Raw genomic sequence first — 15,736 nt, 5'->3', positions numbered from 1 at the left:
TTCCAAAACTGACCGGGCTCAACCACACCATCACCATCAAAGCCGTGTATGTTTTGAGGTACGACGGTCCACATCTGCCAACCATCACAACCGGTGGTCCATTTGGCACGAGGGGGCCAGCCACCAAAGGCTGGCAGTCATGGTGGTGTACCATTCCATTATGGGCATACCCATCAGTCAGACAACGAAACAGGGGTTCTGGCAAATGTGTCTCCTGATTCGTCTCTTGGAAAGTGCTCACCTCAGACAGATTTCTGAGAAAGCTCATCTTCCTGATCCATCTCCTTCTTGCCTCCAATTCAACAATCATCATCCAATGGTTCATTCCTCATGACACATTCCTCAATTTCAAGCTCCTTTACAAGTGGCAGAACCTCTGGCGCATCCTTTTCAACCACTGGGTTGAAAGAAGACTGAAAAGCCCTTCATAAAGTTCAGCATGTGTCTCATTGACAAAAGGTCCAGTATTTAGCAGTTCACCTTCATCATGCAATTCATCCAGCTGCTTCTGCTCAATATCCCTTGCTGATGAATCCATAGGACTGACATCTGGAAAAGATTCCTGGGGTACATCAGCTACTGCAAATTCATCCAATGAAAAATTCTGAGCATCATCTTCATCACTTGAATCATCTACATTCACACCAAGTGGGGACATTTTCTCTTCAAAGCCTGCACTTGACGCACCCTGGTTTGATTCAAGATGAGCCTCTTGCTCAACCATCTGGTAACTACCGTTGCTGCAACTCTCCTCCACAACACATTTTTCTTGGGATTGTTCCAATATTGGCTCAATAAAACAAACTTCGAGACTTGCCTTCCTGTACTTGCCAAGTTCAGGAAGCAGTGCTTCAGAAAGATCACTTTCCTCACCCAGCACCTTCGCAACTTCAATGTCATTTTCCTTCACAGTATCCAATGTGTTCTTCCCTACTGTAAATCATCAAATTCCTGGGGTACATCAGCTACTGCAAATTCATCCAATGAAAAATTCTGAGCATCATCTTCATCACTTGAATCATCTACATTCACACCAAGTGGGGACATTTTCTCTTCAAAGCCTGCACTTGACGCACCCTGGTTTGATTCAAGATGAGCCTCTTGCTCAACCATCTGGAAACTACCGTTGCTGCAACTCTCCTCCACAACACATTTTTCTTGGGATTGTTCCAATATTGGCTCAATAAAACAAACTTCGAGACTTGCCTTCCTGTACTTGCCAAGTTCAGGAAGCAGTGCTTCAGAAAGATCACTTTCCTCACCCAGCACCTTCGCAACTTCAATGTCATTTTCCTTCACAGTATCCAATGTGTTCTTCCCTACTGTAAATCATCAAAAAACATTTCAATACATCCACTCTCAACCCAGGGCCGGATTTAGGCATGAGCAAGCTGGGCATTTGCCCAGAAGCCTCCACAACCAGGGGGCCTCCACATATTTCATGAAAAAAAATTGTGAGGAAAAATGTATTTGTGAGTGCCTGAATGGTAGTTGGTAGTTAGTGGAACAGATATAAGATATTTATCTTATCTCATTCTCTATTTTATATAGAAGTTCAGATTCTTTGTTCTTGAAAAATATACTTTATGGATGACTGTAGATATGTCTTGTCACCTTTTTAGTATTCTCAGGTAGGGTGAGCCTCCATTACTGAAGGCTGCCCAGGGGCCACCACATGTCTAAATCCGGCCCTGTCTCAATTACAGCTGTACCATCTGCATCACAACAGCAAGAAGCACCACACTCGTCATAACCTTCTGCCTTGGAATTACTTCCACAAAATTCATTAACAGTGTGTAATTTGCCTTCACAACTGTCGTCCAGATCCGAATTCTGGGATTGGTTCTGCAAATTAATTTCGAAAACATCACTTTCACACTTGTCCATTTGACACGCATCCTGTTCTTCCTCTTGAGGTCCATCTGTGACTGTTAAACCACCTTGCACTTTTTCAAATTGGGCAATTCCCTCTCCAGAGTTTACATCAGCAAGCTCACCTTCGACTGCCTCAAGATAAGCCACTTGCTCGGTACTTGGCATGTCAATGCCACTGTCGCTCCCCTCGACTACCTGTTCTGCAAATGGTTCAAGCATTGGCTCTGCCAAATCTGCCTGACCCTTTTCAGTTACATCACAATTTGTCAAAGTGTAGCAAGTCCAGTTTAACTTTACCATTGTCTTCGTACGAGTCAGTCAGCCCAAGCATGGTCTCAACAGAACCATCAACATCACCTTTGAGAATAACAGAAACTTTTGGTTATATCACCTCTCCTTTGAGGGCATTGTCCCAAGTGTTCAGCTGCTCCTGTAACATCTCATCCATCCTTTCCCCAGTCAATTGTGGCTCCCACAAGCCTTTATCAACTAACACCCTCTCTTGTTCTGTTGCACGAGTTTCCAACTTTTGCACCTCCTCAGCCAAGCCACCACCCTGGCGCTTACAAAATCCCAATTCCTCTATCTGCTGTAGCATTCCGGCATCGTCAATTATTTTATTTGTTGACCAATGAGGACTTGGGGTTTGTGAGGTGGTTAGGGGGTGGTGGGGGGGGGAGTTGAGGACTTGAAATCATATTTTAGATTTACGTGGAATTTCCACGGGTCCCTGCTAGTATAGATATTGTTGTGGTTACCAGATTCGCAAACCACCATTCAGGTCCCTTAGGTGAGGTATCTCGGTAAGTACATGTGTAGTTAGGCCCAAACCCGTTGTCTAGTGGGAATACATGTCATTTATACGTGCTGCGACTCTTTAGGATAGCCGTTTTTCTTTTACTATCTTTATTTTGGACCAATCGCCATCATCACAACCACAACATCAACCACCGACCACAACCACCGCTTCACCACAACCGCCATGACCTTTACCGTCACAACTCGCCACCATCGCATCACCGTCATCTCGCGCCACTCATGGGCACCGATGCTGGACTCGTGTGGGGCGCACGTTGAACAGCGTGTACAAAATCACGGATTTTCTGCTTCAAAAACGGATCCAAAACGACACACGCCCACTTTTTGCCGTCCAATCGGTGAGCGAGGGGCGAATTGGCCCCGCCCCCAGGGCGATCGATATATGCAAATTTGTGGATCAAAAAGCCTTCACGCCCACTTTTTCTCGGGCCAATGGGGAGCGAGGTGAAAGGTCAAAGGGAGGGGGTCAAAGGCGAAGTTACGGGGGGATAAAAGGACGGTGTTCGTCAGTCAAAGCAGTAGTAAAGGTCGGAACGAGGCGAAGGAGTCGGAACAGAGAGTCAAGACTTCGCGGGCGGTGGAGCTGCTCGTCGTGTGCGTTGAAGTCGGAACGGAGGGGACGAGCTGTGGAGAGGCGGCGAGGGCGGACGAGGGGGTGCTCGCGTCGTGCAGGGAGCTGCACCCCTGGGAGGCCGGCAGCGCGACCTGGCCGAGGTGGAGACGCTCGTCGCGCACATAATAAAGATCCTCTATACCCCGAGCATCAGCAACCCCCTCCTGTTTCCCCCCGCGCTGAGATAGTGCGACCAAGGGGGCCCCGTTCCCACCCCCTGCCAGGCACTGTCCACGAGGCCCGCGGGTTGCGGGGCCATCGCCGCTCCGCGTCTCATCACCAGACGGGTAGGCCCGACCAGGTCTCGGCCCCAGGCCTACCTCATTCTTGAGGGTATTTCTTTTCCTTGGTTTTGGGTATGTGTTGTCGGCGCCGTCTGTGAAGTAGAATTGTATAAGTGTTGCCGTGTGCTCGGTAGTCGGAATTAGCTCTGCACTGTGTTTTCACTTTTATGTTTGCTTTTTGTGTAAATGGAATTGTGTTTTCTTTTTTTGTGCATTTGGTGGAATTGTATTTGTGTGCTTCCCGTGTGCCGAGAATAAATGTGCTTTATTGTTGAACTGTTTCCCGCTTCGCTTCGTCTTTTTCCCCATTGAACCCCCATCTTGCTTCACGTAAAGGGTTGGTAGTGGGCTGAATACGCCCGATAATTAATCGAACCGTCGAGGTCGACGATAACACCGCTCGGTTATTCTGATAGTACGGAACGGGTCGCTTAAGTGGCCCGTGTCCGAAGTCGACCTGCGGCGAGGTGCGATCGCCCGGTCTACCCTCCGCGTGGGTACTTAGGTAGTTCGAATTTGGCGAGCAACCCTATCCCACGCGGGGGCTGATTGGCTCGATCGCGGTGAGACCGAAAGGTCCACCCGTGACTGGTTCCCGGCGTTAGTCCGAGAGGGTCACGACTGGATTGTCCGTCCGGTGGGCGACGTGCCGCGATTCGAGTTGCGTGGCCGTCGCACGCCGGCGGGCGCGAAGACCGCAACACTGGTGTCAGGAGTGGGATACAAATTCATCGCCCTCCTCGCGGCACTGGTATCGGAGAACAGGAAAACGGGCTGTCCTGTCTCCGGCTAAATTTACGGGAATCGGTCCAGGGGTGAGAGAAGCGACCCCCGATTCCCTCCAAATTTCGAGCGAGCTAAATTAACCCTTCACGAGAAGCAAGATGGCGTCTCAAGGCGAGCGGGAGCCGGGGGTATAAGAAATGTATATGTGTAATAATGTAGAGTCCATGGCCCAGGATGGAATCCCCGAGCAGGAAATGTTGATTGTGCAGGAACACGGACTCGCCCAACTGAACCCAGGGCCCGAGGTGGGTGCGGCCGCGGCGTATGACACCTCCCCCCCCCTCTCCACCAAAACCCTTCCCCAACCCTTGCCGAAACTGCTCAGCTGAGTGCATCCAACATGGCCCAGCTATGCGCCATGCTGGCGGCAATGAACGAAAAGATGAATGCGAAAATGATCGAAAAAATGGATGCAAACACAAATGAAATGAAAAACGAAATGAAAGGCATGAACGAAAAGATGAATGCGAAAATGATCGAAAAAATGGATGCAAACACAAATGAAATGAAAAACGAAATGAAAGGCATGAACGAAAAGATGGATACAAATACAAATGAAGTGAAAACGACGATGGATGCGAATACACAGCAAATAAACGGAATGGAAGCAAACATGAAAGAAGAGATGAAAGAGCTACGGGGTGAGACGCAGAACATGGGCCGATGCCTGCAGGCGGGCATGAAGGCAGTGACCAGGGAGCTGGGAATGGCGACTCCACGTGTGGGAGCAAACGAGCTGGGAGGGGGTGCAGCGGCTGTCGGGCCCGCGGTGGAGGCGGGTAAGGAAAAAGTAATTCGGGAGACAAGAGACGAGGTGAAAGTAATTGCGAGGGAGAGAAAAGAACAATTAATACGGAGAGCAAGGATGAGGTACGCGGAGATCGTGAAAGAGCAAGGAGTGAAAAACAGGGAAGGACGGGAGCGACTTAAAGAGAAAGCAAGGTTGACCTACATAAAGATAAGGGAAAGACGCCAGAAAGAAGCAGAGACCAATAAACACGATGAAGACGGGGTAAGTGACGCGCACACACACACGGAGGTAGTGGAGGATAATGGGGGTGAGCTCGCGGACCGTGCAGGGACCCGGTGCGAGCAGCGGGATGGCCTCCTCCAGGAACGAGGGGAGGGAGTCTGCCCCCTTGAGACGAGTTCACGAGCCAGGTAGGAAGGGAGGAAATTCCCCCCCCTGGGAAATTGATTAATGGGATTATTTGGAGACAGTGACTGACAGTGAGTGTGTAGAGGGGACGTAGCTTAGCTACGTAGTGTTAAAAGGAACGTGCTGTAGTTTAAGGGACGACGTGGGAGCACGAGTTAGTTAGGGGATGTAGTTAGAAGGATGGCAGAGTTCAGCGGTGTGTGTGTTGAAGAGTTGTGGGTTGTGAGGTGAGTACGTGTACATGCTGAGTGAGTGAGGCCAGCGGGTCTGTGTGTGTGTGGAGTGAATGGGGAATGCATGGTGCGATGAGTGATTGGGGGGGGAGGAGTGACTCCCGCCCAAGGGACCCCGGGGTCAGAGTAAAGTGAGTTAGGGGGTTAGTCAAATTGAAAAATGGAGGTCGTTTTGTTGTTGGTGGGAAAGTAGGCTCGAGACCCATTTGGAGGGGTGCAGGAGCCCTGTTGACGGGCTTGGGAGCGTGGCTGCGAAAGGTGAGTATCGCTGAGTGGGTACCCCGGGCACCAGGCTAGTCGGCCGCGGTAGGCCAAGGGCCCATGGGGGGCCGGGATAGAGTAGTGGGCACGGGTGCGCCTGCTTGGTGCGGGGGCCCGGGGCGCCATTAGCCGCGTGGGCAGTGCAGTGGGCACGGGTGACCCTCGGAAAGGGGCCCGGGAGGCTGGCCTGCCACGTGTGCGTTTCAGGGGAGGTGCCATGGGGGCACTCCCGGTGTTAGGGAGCTGGTAGGCTCGGAGGCAGTGTAGTGCCCGGGGGTGCCATAGCGGGAGAATCGGCAGAGGGTCGTGCCTGCCAAAGTGAGCCACGTGTCCCAGCCAGGAGACCGTGTGAGGGCACGGAGAGAAAATTGGGGGGCGAGGCCCGAAATTGTAAGGACACCAACACAGGCGACGGGAATCTGGGTTGTTAGAACCAATAGTTTAAGCGAGAGGCGCTTGTTGAAAGCCCCGGGGTAGTTTAACAGTTAAATGGATAGGGTAGATTAGGAAGTGTACCCCTCCGCACCATCCATCCCCTCGCTGTCGTTGTGGGCCGCTGGACCCACTTTGGGTAAGATCGCCGAACTCTGGGGAGGCCATTCTGAGGCTTCGTTGGGCCTCGACACAGGACGTTAGCTCTCCCTTATTCCCCTCTGGGAAGGGAACGTAGGGGTTGGGAGTAGGCTAGGTGACAGAATAGGTTAGCCGAACAAGGACGATAAAGGGGGTTCGGGGACGATTTATAGTGGGTAAGTAAAAATAAAAACAACAAAAAAAATAAGTTGGGGCTAAATTGGGGTTTGACAAATTAAGGGAGTGGGTATGTACAGTGACAGGCAAAGGCAATAGGTGGGAGGGAGACAGGAAGGTAGGTCCGAGCCCGCCTTCCAAGTGGCCAGCACCACCGCACTCCCTCCACCAACCTCCACTGAACGGCAAAAGCTGGCCAGCTTCATCTGCTGGCTGTGTTGCTGCAAGGCCTGTGCCGGCCCACTTCATCTGCCGGCTGGCTGTTTTTCTTCAAGGCCTGTGCCGGCCAACTTCATCGGCAGCTGTTGTTTTGCTGCGAGGCCTGTGCCGGCTGGATCATCGGCAGCTGTGTGCTGCAAGGCCTGTGCCGGCCAGTTCAGCTGCTGGCTGTTTTTCTTCGAGGCCTGTGCCGGCCAGTTTGTCTGCCGGCTGTGTTTGCCTGCAGCGGCCTTCTTCTGCGGGCTGTGTTTGCCTGCTCACCTTTGCCATGCCATGCCCACTGCCCATGTTCACAAGCCCCGTTCAATTTTTGCTTTGCCCCGTCCTGTTCATTTCCATGTGCGCCAGGATCTGAAAGCAACAGTTTGCAAGCTGCAAGAACTGCCCTGTTGGCAGCTACAACACGGGCCTGCAGTGGCGGCCCGTGCACCGTGTTTGTGTTCATGCATCCATTCGTTGTGCTCATTGCGTGTGCCACTTGAGCTGGCACGGAGACTGCGTTGTGCAGCCCAAGCACCGTTGTGGTTCACTGAGTTCAGTTCAAAAGGGAAGGCCTTGGACTGCGTGTGAGCAGCCAGCCACGTTCCCTGTCACCTGCATTGTTTTGAGCCAGAGACTGCATGCGGGCAGCCTGGCTCCCTGCTAACTGCTTTCTTTTGCAGAGTTCAATGATCCTGGGCCATGGTTTAGTGTAAGATTTGTAAGTTAAGGGTAAGATGTACTGTACATATGAGTGCGCCCCCGGCATGTCTGTCTAGCGCCGGCAATTTTATTTAAGTCGTCCGTGTGAGTGAGTTTGTTTAGATAGTTACGCAGCCTTCAGGTTATTTATTTTGGGGACACGAATACCATGAATGTCGCACTCAGGGATCCGTAGGTAAAATGTACTAGGGGAAAACTACACATGATGGCACACGAAAATTTGACGACTCGGGACGAGTCTGTAAAAAGGGAAGGGGGTAGTGTTGTGGTTACCAGATTCGCAAACCACCATTCAGGTCCCTTAGGTGAGGTATCTCGGTAAGTACATGTGTAGTTAGGCCCAAACCCGTTGTCTAGTGGGAATACATGTCATTTATACGTGCTGCGACTCTTTAGGATAGCCGTTTTTCTTTTACTATCTTTATTTTGGACCAATCGCCATCATCACAACCACAACATCAACCACCGACCACAACCACCGCTTCACCACAACCGCCATGACCTTTACCGTCACAACTCGCCACCATCGCATCACCGTCATCTCGCGCCACTCATGGGCACCGATGCTGGACTCGTGTGGGGCGCACGTTGAACAGCGTGTACAAAATCACGGATTTTCTGCTTCAAAAACGGATCCAAAACGACACACGCCCACTTTTTGCCGTCCAATCGGTGAGCGAGGGGCGGGTGGCCCCGCCCCAGGGCGATCGATATATGCAAATTTGTGGATCAAAAGCCTTCACGCCCACTTTTTCTCGGGCCAATGGGGAGCGAGGTGAAAGGTCAAAGGGAGGGGTCAAAGGCGAAGTTACGGGGGATAAAAGGACGGTGTTCGTCAGTCAAAGCAGTAGTAAAGGTCGGAACGAGGCGAAGGAGTCGGAACAGAGAGTCAAGACTTCGCGGGCGGTGGAGCTGCTCGTCGTGTGCGTTGAAGTCGGAACGGAGGGGACGAGCTGTGGAGAGGCGGCGAGGGCGGACGAGGGGTGCTCGCGTCGTGCAGGGAGCTGCACCCCTGGGAGGCCGGCAGCGCGACCTGGCCGAGGTGGAGACGCTCGTCGCGCACATAATAAAGATCCTCTATACCCCGAGCATCAGTAACCCCCTCCTGTTTCCCCCCGCGCTGAGATAGTGCGACCAAGGGGGCCCCGTTCCCACCCCCTGCCAGGCACTGTCCACGAGGCCCGCGGGTTGCGGGGCCATCGCCGCTCCGCGTCTCATCACCAGACGGGTAGGCCCGACCAGGTCTCGGCCCCAGGCCTACCTCATTCTTGAGGGTATTTCTTTTCCTTGGTTTTGGGTATGTGTTGTCGGCGCCGTCTGTGAAGTAGAATTGTATAAGTGTTGCCGTGTGCTCGGTAGTCGGAATTAGCTCTGCACTGTGTTTTCACTTTTATGTTTGCTTTTTGTGTAAATGGAATTGTGTTTTCTTTTTTGTGTGCATTTGGTGGAATTGTATTTGTGTGCTTCCCGTGTGCCGAGAATAAATGTGCTTTATTGTTGAACTGTTTCCCGCTTCGCTTCGTCTTTTTCCCCATTGAACCCCCATCTTGCTTCACGTAAAGGGTTGGTAGTGGGCTGAATACGCCCGATAATTAATCGAACCGTCGAGGTCGACGATAACACCGCTCGGTTATTCTGATAGTACGGAACGGGTCGCTTAAGTGGCCCGTGTCCGAAGTCGACCTGCGGCGAGGTGCGATCGCCCGGTCTACCCTCCGCGTGGGTACTTAGGTAGTTCGAATTTGGCGAGCAACCCTATCCCACGCGGGGGCTGATTGGCTCGATCGCGGTGAGACCGAAAGGTCCACCCGTGACTGGTTCCCGGCGTTAGTCCGAGAGGGTCACGACTGGATTGTCCGTCCGGTGGGCGACGTGCCGCGATTCGAGTTGCGTGGCCGTCGCACGCCGGCGGGCGCGAAGACCGCAACAATATATTCTGTATCCCTATGAGGTAGTCCATGTATCGAAAATCTGTGATTGCAGGTCTCAACTAACCCCATCCCAAACCCACATCCTCCTTCAAATTAAAGAAGGCCACCAAGTGTTCAGGGCTTGTGAGTGCAACATACTGCCACCGTATCATCGCATCGACACTACTTGTCTGAACCAGTGCATCACGCACCAAATCTCACGGAGCAATACACAGCTCAGTATAAAAGAATGCTGCATGCAGAAATGGATTCACATACTTCTCAAACTTGGATATTGATTGTAAACTTTACTGGCACGGAATTTCACAAAGCAGTGCGAAGCAGACATAACAGTATTCTATATGTGGGAACGGGTCCATTTACTATTTCTCAAACTCATAGGAAAGTGTGACTTTGCCAGCACATCACCACAAAAAGTAGTACAGCGCATGAAAAAGAGAAGGAATGGAAAGACACAGATTACTAGGAAAATTAAGATGATTTACTGTACTGAATATAGTTTCAGTGATTATGCCACATGTGCTTAAATAATTTGCATGTTGACCCTCACACCTTCACAGAAACAATGCCACATTTTTACCAACCCTAATACTCAACGAGATACAGAACAGTGACTACCAGTGTGAGTTAGTATGTGGAGCAAAGTGCACTCAAATACACAACCATTGATCAATATTTATTATCTCAATGCCAATGCTGATTTGCTGCTGGATCAGTCGAGAAGCTGGTACCACCTCATCAGTGAAGAACCATTCAAGCACCAAAAGGACTACAAAGAGGAATTTATCCTTTAGAATTACCCTTTAAAATCTACCCTTTGGAATTACCATTCAGAATTACCCTTTTGATTTACCCTTTAAAATCTACCCTTTAGAATTACCCTTTAAAATCTACCCTTTAGAGTTACCATTCAGAATTACCCTTTTGATTTACCCTTTAGAATCACCCTTATATCAAGGAGCCAAGGCCAGAGTCTGAAATGTTGCGGGCATCATCTGCCAAACAGTGTCTTCACACATGGACAGTTGTGTGTGGCAGCAAGTCGAGTGGGAGATCCACAGCATCTGCACATTTTTGCAGACCAGAGCGAGTTCCATCAGCAGACAACTCCAAAACCAGTGGATCAAAACTGTTCACTCAAACAGATAACCCACAACGTTGTCTTTCATAAGGTCTTGGTGTAATGGTGCTTAGTAAATATGTCAAAGACTATCCCGAAGAATGGCAGCTCTACCATCTTCCTCCTGAGTGAGAAACTTTTCTCTGGTGCCATTTTCCACAGGATATAGCCTCCTCTTTCCTCATCCATTATTCACTGGATTCTGCTTAAAACAAGAGCGAGAATATTGCTTTGCAATACTGTATATGTCTCCTTCAGGTCCCAATGAATATTCGGGAGATAAAATATTGTTTGTGTTTAACGCATGCTCGAGCTGATACGGGAACCAAAATGAAGAACAACCTCTCTACCCCACCACGTTTCGTTCGTTTCTAGGCTTTGTCCATTTCATATTAAAAATAATCCGATGTACATACATGAAGCAAAAACATGTGTGGTTATATATCTGGGATAGTGCCAATTGCACTAGTCCATAGACTAACACCCGAATGGAAGCACACCTGCCAAAGAACAAATACTAATAAAGAAGATAAAAGCACACCAGACACTAGGCCGAGGCTTCAGACTTTGGCATGCTCACGAGGCTGTAGCGTCAAAATGAAACGTCCAGGAAAATAAAGAAAATAGGGTCACATTTGCACATGTCGTGTTTAAAATGATGCTTCTTGTTGCTCCTTCCAGTCTCCTTGAATATATCGAAGAAGATACGACTCCAACCTGTCATTTTTGACAGACTTCTCCATGAATATACACACACACACACACACACACACACACACACACACACACACACACACACACACACACACACACACACACACACACATCACACCTTCTACATATATATATATATATATATATATATATATATATATATATATATATATATATATATATATATATAGTATATATTCTATCTATCATGAGGTTTTGAGAAACTAAAAGGCTTTGAAGCTCAACCTCGGGAACATTGACCTGTGTAGACCACTTCAACAATTCGGAGAAGGGTTTGATGTGCAACGTGAGCGACTACAGTCCCTTTAGCATTTTACCAGATCACGCAGGAAACAGATTCAGTGGGAACAGACAATCGACCAAGGATGATTAGCATTAACAACAGGAAGCGAAGTAATGATTTTGTTTTACACTCCGAACATCAGTGTGTTGGAACGGAAGAGGATTAACACAAGGCAGAATAAAGTGGGCCACACACACTCCATTGTTCACCAGGCTTTGAAGAACTTCGTAAGTCACAAATGAAACGTCGCCTTGAGAATTGATCGGCTCACGCTCGTTTGCATTCAAATAAATGCGAGCTTGGTCGAGTTTTATCATTTTGGTTGGCTGTGCATTTCAATAATTTCAATGGATCATCCCAAAACGCAAAAACCTTTATATATGTGTACATGTATATGTATGTATATTATATACATACATATTTATGTCTGTGTGTGTATTTTTATTCATTCTATTTGTTTCTGTAAACTTGCAGATCTGTTCATCGGAGTCACATGTGGAGCTTTATTGATCGTACCACAAGCTGTGATCTGCTTTCGTTACTGGCGACGGCGAATTGGCACCCTATCTCAAATGTATGTTCTTCAGCCTTTTTAATCACTTGCATCCCTACCCTCACACCTTTACAGAATTTTGGAAATTAATTATATCAAAGCACACTTATTTGCTTTCAGGGTTATAAACAATGGATTATTTGGAATCGAAGGCTCTCAAAATTATTGTCATCTCCCATGACGACGCCAAAGCATAATTTGTGTTGCTCTCACATCGCAGACAGGTTGGTGGCCTCTGCTTTGTCCCAGATTTCATCTGATCTATATCTCTATATCTCTATATCTCTCTCTCTCTATATATATATCTCTCTCTCTCTCTATATATATATCTCTCTCTCTCTATATATATATATCTCTCTCTCTCTATATCTATATATATATATATATATATATATATATATATATATATATATATATATATATATATATATATATATATATATATATATATATGCCTGGTGTTGGCTTAATGGTTAGGGTGGTGGGCTTAGGATCCAAGGATCCTGAGTTCAAATCCCACTCGGCTGTTGAATTAATACCAGGTGGGGTTGACTCTGCCTGTCATCCTTCCGAGGTCGGCAAAATGAGTGCCAGCATGCTGGTATCCTGTGTCGGAGTGGCGACCCGTCCAGAATTGTACCCAATAGCCAAGGAGACTGCTTCGGCAGCACCAACGCTCTGCACAGAGTATGGTCCCAGTGGATGGATAGATATATATATATATATATATATATATATATATATATATACATATATACACATATATACATATATATATCTCTCTATATATATATATATATATATATATATATATATATATATATATATATATATATATATATATATATATATGTATATATATATATATATATCTCTCTATATATATATATATATATATCTCTCTCTATATATATATATATATATCTCTCTCTATATATATATATATATATATATCTCTCTCTCTCTATATATATATATATATATATATATATATATATATATATATATATATATATATATATATATATATATATATATATATATATATATATATCTCTCTCTCTCTCTCTCTCTCTCTCTCTCTCTCTCTCTCTCTCTCTCTCTCTCTCTCTCTCTCTCTCTCTCTCTCTCTCTCTCTCTCTCTCTCTCTCTTTCTCTATATATCTCTCTCTCTCCTTTGACCCTCCCCAACAACTCAAGGATACATGTATTCTTCTAGTAACCCCCTTATGGTGAAATTTCCAAAATCCCAGATGACTACACACCTCAACACTTTTATTCCTCACTTCTCCCATCTGTGGAACCACCTTCCAGACTCCGTTATCATTTATTATATTGCTCGTTCACAAACGTACATATTTTGTTCATGAAATTAAACAAGTTTTAATTTTTTTTTTAATGAAGGTAAGTGTGTGCACCAATTTTGGTAGTTGTGCTTTCAAACTGTTTCAATAATCCTATTGGCTTAAAATTGTATTCTCAACTTCCCAAGTGACTCCATTTCAACTTGAGTCTGTGGGCCAAGGCCCCTTTTACTTCCACCACAGAAAGTGGTTGGAGATTATGTTTTCACCCCTGCCTGTCTGTTTGTTTGTCTGTGAGCTGGATATCTCAAAAGTTATGGACGAATTTGGACAAAATTTAGACAGGTGGGGTGTGTGACAAGGACGAATCTATTCAACTTTGGTGAAGATCCAGATCCGGATCTGATCATTTATTTTAAGTGATTCTTCACCATTGAGAGATATAGGCCATTGGCAGTTCCTATGAAAAGGCCCTAAAAACACTTCGTTCCGAAGAAGGGGTGCGAGGTGAACTTTGGGCTTCTTGTAGACACGTGTATGGTGGACATTAGGACAAAAGTTCTCCACGAGATCTTAGCCCAATAAAGCACAGTGAGCTGTCGAAGTTGGTCGCCAGGGTGCGAAAAGTGGCATTTTGGCGTTTTTTCCCCATTTTGCCAATCGTATATCTTGGCGAATATACATCTCCCAAGCCTCAACTCTACGGGAGCGTCAGACACAACAACATCGCTCACGAATCAGAAGTATTGACCATGTAAACACTTTATTGTCAAGATAATGAAAACTGCAACAAGGTGCATCATTCAGAAAAAAGCGATTTTTGAGGAATTCCTTCATTTTTACTAGCCTGTATCTACCTCCAATACCAACCGAGATGTCTGAAATGACTGAAGACCACAGAACGTACTACTATCTTCCACTTTAGGAAATATCGTGGTCCTGGGGTGGCCAATGTAGAAAATATAAACAATGCAAATCGTTACTTCAGCCCGAGCAATCAAATCTTTTTATTATGACTAATTATCTCGATATTGACAAGGCTTCATCTTCAACATCGACTGACCTAGAGATTTGAAACTGCATTGCTCTGACGGGTTGGTCGGCTGGATGAAGGACCTGCAGATGAAGGACCTGCATCAGTGCCAATGTCACAATCACTCACTTCAGCAGCACTTGTCTCAGATTCACTACTGTCTGATGATCTTGATGCACACTGACTGGCCACTGTTTTTTCTGTAAAAGTGTCTGTAAACACCAGCAGTGATATATTTCGTTGTAGTGGTCAATGAAAAATCAGTTGTGGGAATGTCTGCATCAGTAGGGATTTCATGTAATCATTCATGGAAAGGATAAAATATAAATTCACATCATGACTTACAACTTTACACTTTGCAGTAAAATGGCAGCATGAGCAAGCATACAGACTCGAACTACACTCACCTCACATTTGACAATATGACACCATGATGTTTTTTCACCATTTTTGTGAATGTATCCACAAGTTTTGTCAGTCTGAATACTTCTCCATTGTTGATGATTCTTGTGTGTATCACATCTTGGCACAACATTCTGTAAGCTTCTTCATACAAGGTGCTGTGAGAAAAGCAAAAGTGATTCATCCGTCAGTTTGAATAAATAAGGTCCCACAGGAAGAAATGAGAAGGAATTATTTCGCACAACTGATGTGATATGTAGTCATACCTTTCACTTGGAGATGTACCGACTGCCGGCCCTCTGTCCTTGCTGAGAAATCTTGTGTATTGTACAAAACATAATTTATGGTAATTGACTTCTGCAGCAACACAATCAGATCTCCTAGTGTGGACCAATACACTTTCATCTTTTTTCAGCTTGGCAGCTTCAATCAGACGTCCTGAAATATAATTTGAGGTCTTACGATGTGGGAAGAACATTAATTATTCTTAAACAAAGCCAGAATGGCAAATCAAAATGATCAAATTTGATTTAGCTCAAAACAAATAGCTAGGTACGTACCACCTGCTGTGAGTGTTTCAGCTTTAACTAGTTTATCACGCTTTGGCCCGTGGACTCGGTTAAGATAACGTGACTCTTTCTTGCAAATGATGCAAATACGTGGGAGGATGTGGC

At 46.7% G+C, this 15,736-nt stretch overlaps 1 pseudogene across 1 annotated transcript in view; it reads right to left on the bottom strand.

Annotated features, from left to right (window-relative positions):
• Positions 1–14,353: 14,353 nt before the first annotated feature.
• Positions 14,354–15,736, bottom strand: part of LOC147014961 (uncharacterized) — a 1,627-nt pseudogene continuing 244 nt past the window's right edge. Inside the window, exons 1-4 of the transcript XR_015050165.1 lie at positions 15,626–15,736; positions 15,329–15,500; positions 15,068–15,220; positions 14,354–14,967 (exon numbers count right to left, since the gene is read on the bottom strand). The exon at positions 15,626–15,736 is cut by the window's right edge and continues 244 nt beyond it. The product of XR_015050165.1 is annotated as an uncharacterized LOC147014961 (transcript). The remainder of the gene's footprint in view (positions 14,968–15,067; positions 15,221–15,328; positions 15,501–15,625) is intronic.

This window comes from Eptatretus burgeri, chromosome 12, assembly GCF_056783735.1.
Source record: "Eptatretus burgeri isolate ZD-2024b chromosome 12, Ebu_testis_v1, whole genome shotgun sequence".
Lineage (NCBI taxonomy): Eukaryota > Metazoa > Chordata > Myxini > Myxiniformes > Myxinidae > Eptatretus > Eptatretus burgeri.
The sequence above is the reverse complement of the archived record's forward strand: the minus strand, read 5'-3'. Positions and strand labels throughout refer to the sequence as shown.